Raw genomic sequence first — 3,377 nt, 5'->3', positions numbered from 1 at the left:
AAAACACTTACTTGTAGGAAATCAATTATTGGCTTCAAATCTTGGTCTTTCTCCTGCTCTGATTTAATATCTATACCTGGTTCCACTTCACCATCATCAACTCCTTCAGTCACTTTGACTTCAGCTTTATGACACCTGGTGAGTTCAACCTCTCTTTTGCATCAATGTCTGCAGTCATTTTTGCAGGGTCGTCGGCTCAGTCCATCAGCATTTCCATGGGATTTTCCTTCTATGTATTCAATATCATAATTATACTGGTCTATCTTTCTGATCCAACGTGTCAGTTGTCCCTCTGGGTTTTTTAATGATCTTAACCAGTGTAATGCAGCATGGTCTGTCCTGATGGTAAACCTGGCACCATAGAGGTAAAGATGGAAATATGTCAGACTCTTTACTATAGCAAATAGTTCATTCCGTGTTACACAGTAGTTACTCTCTGGTGTAATCAGGACCATACTAAAGTAGGCCATCACATGTTCGTGTTCACCCACTTTCTGAAACAACACTCCTCCAATTCCAACATTACTAGGATCATAATCCAGTATGTACGGCAGTGAAGGATTTTGAAGCTTTAAAAGTGGAGCTGAGGCCAATTTTTCTTTCAATGTCTTAAAAGCATGCTGGCAAGAAACTGTCCATTCGAACTTATGGCCTTTTTTGGTCAAATCATGTAGTGGAGCAGCTATAATTGCAAAGTCCTTCACAAACTTCTGGTAATAGGTACAGAGTCCCAAGAAACTTCTTAACTCTCCAACATTTTCTGGTGTTGGCCAATCATGCACTGCTTTCACCTTGTTAGGATCAGTTTGCACACCATGCTCACTTACAGTGGTGACCCAAGTAAAGCACCTCTGTCTGGAACAAGTGACATTTTTTGGGATGGAGTTTGAGGTTTGCTGCTTTCAAATGCTTGAATACTTCCTCTAGCCGCGACATTTTCTCATCAAACATTGTTGCAAACACAATGACATCATCCAGGTACACTAGGGCTATCCTCCATTACAGGCATTCCAGTACTCTTTCTATCAGCCTCTCAAATGTTGTTGGAGCATTGCTAAGCCCGAATGGCATCACACATTATTGCCAAAGACCTTGGCCATAATTAAATGCAGTCTTAGGTTTATCTGCTTCAGCCATTTTCACTTGATGGAAACCCGACTTTAAGTCCAGAGTTGAAAACCACCTGGCTCCACTTAGGGGATCAAGAGTATCATCAATTCTTGGCAGCGGGTATGAGTCCTTTTCAGTTATACTGTTAAGAGCCCTGAAGTCCATGCAGCAACATTGGATCCCATCCTTCTTCTGGACTAACACGACGGGAGCTGACCAGGGATTATCTGATTTCTCGACTATCCCTCCTTTAATTAGGCCACCCATAACCTTCTCCATCCCTTGTTGCTTTGCCAGAGCTATTCTCCTCAGAGGGATCTTTATTGGATGGTGATTGTCTGTGCTTATTCTGTGCTCCACAAGGTCTGTGCAGCCAAGGTCATGACCTCCTTTTGAAAAGACGTCCGCATAATTTGCCAAGAGTTCTCTAACCCGAAGAGCCTGTGATGATGACAAATGGACTATGCTCTTCTTATAGATGTCAGTTAAATGTTCTGGAAGAGGATGTCCTTTCTTCATGGTTGTGTTTCTTGCCTTAACATTGACTGGCTCTACCTCTTGGCAACACACCCAACAATGCTCCTTCCTTAAGTGTTTGCTCACATTTAGATAAATTAGCCACTGTTATGGATACTGCTTGATGACCTGGCACAAGTGACTTTCCAATCTTCACGTCTGCTGGCCTGGATGGGTCTTCCACTGCTTCCACAAGCATCTGGCTTCCTTGGGGATGTTCTTTTATTCTACCTCAAATTATCTTCTCAGACATAGGGGGTATTGTTGTTGACTTAAGTGATGTGACATGCAAATCAACAGAAGCAACAACATTTACCGGAATTTGGCCTTTGTTGTTCCCAAACGTCATTTTATCAAAATTAACTACACACTTCCTCGGTAGTAAGTAGTCCAACCCTAGTATGCGTTGGTCTTCAATGTCAGCCAAGTATACTTTGTGTCTGTCCTTTATACCAATGAGCTCAATAGTTACCCACACTGATCCTCACAACCTTGCATAATGTCCTGTCACACCACAAAGCTTCTGTATGGCTTCTGCTACTCCTTTGTGATCTAACAGCTTGATACTCACAAGGGTTTGCTGAGATGCAGAATCTATGACAAAGTTGCACTTTTGGCCATCCAGCTTTCCTGTCACGTAGACACTATGTGTGTTTGGCATTTTACACTTAGCTGTTGGGACTTTCACAATTGGGGTTGGTAGCCATCCATCAACACGAACCACTACTGGATTCCTTGAGGCTGACTTGTTGGTAGTATTCTTCTTACACTGGCTCCTCATATGTCCTTGCTCTCCACATTTCCAACAACGTTTCTGGGTAGCAGCCTTTTCTACCGTGGCATTTTCCCTGTGTTGAAGTTTCCAGCATTGAGCTTTCTTGTGTCCAGGTTTGTTACAGTGCCAGCAAAGTCCCTCAAACCTCTTCGAAAGCTGACAATTTCTGGCCTTGAATCCTGATAACTGTACCAACCTTGGTAGCTCTGTGCTGGACTTAATGTAGGATTCAAATTCAAGAGCTCTGGCTATTGCATCTTGTATAGTAGAGGGGTGAGCTTGCTTTACTTGTATCTTCAGTTGTGGATTGTCCAAGGCATCTACAAACTGATCCTTTAGCAACAACATGAGGACATCGGGTGGTGCAGTTGGGTAGGCCTTGTGTGCCATACTTTCCAAATCCTGTGCCAGCTCTTGTACGGACTCTCGTCCTAAACCTAGCCCAGTAGACTTCGGACTGATTTTTAGTTCCATACCTGAGATCTAGAGCCGCTACCAGTGCTCTATAGTTGTTCCTGTCGTCTGCTGACAACTGTCCAAGTATTTCCAGTGGTTGTCCCCTCAGGCTCGTTGCCAGGTACACTGCTTTCTGTTCCTCTGTCCACCCATTCATTTCTCCCAGGAGCTCAAACTGTGCTCTATATGCTTCCCATGGTGCCTTCCCATCGAATTTCTGTGGCTTGCTTCGTACTAGATCACCCCCATTGCTGACAGTCATGTCTGGAATGTGACTTCTGGCAGGATTAAAGATGTCTGCATTAGGGTTTAGCTGCAGGGTCTGGTAGGGGCTTCCTGTTGTCTGGGGCTGATTAGGTCCATGGTTAATATATACACCTGGAAAAAAGTTAAGCACCCACGTGTTTTTTTCAAGTGATTCAGATTCGACGTTCTTGTGACTGATTATAAATTACCGTTCAATCTAAACGTGTTTATCAAATGAAATTATGCATTATTGGGCACAAGAAAACAAGATTAT

Source organism: Limulus polyphemus, unplaced genomic scaffold, assembly GCF_000517525.1.
Source record: "Limulus polyphemus unplaced genomic scaffold, Limulus_polyphemus-2.1.2 Scaffold2277, whole genome shotgun sequence".
NCBI classification, from domain to species: domain Eukaryota; kingdom Metazoa; phylum Arthropoda; class Merostomata; order Xiphosura; family Limulidae; genus Limulus; species Limulus polyphemus.
This window is presented reverse-complemented; position numbering follows the sequence as displayed.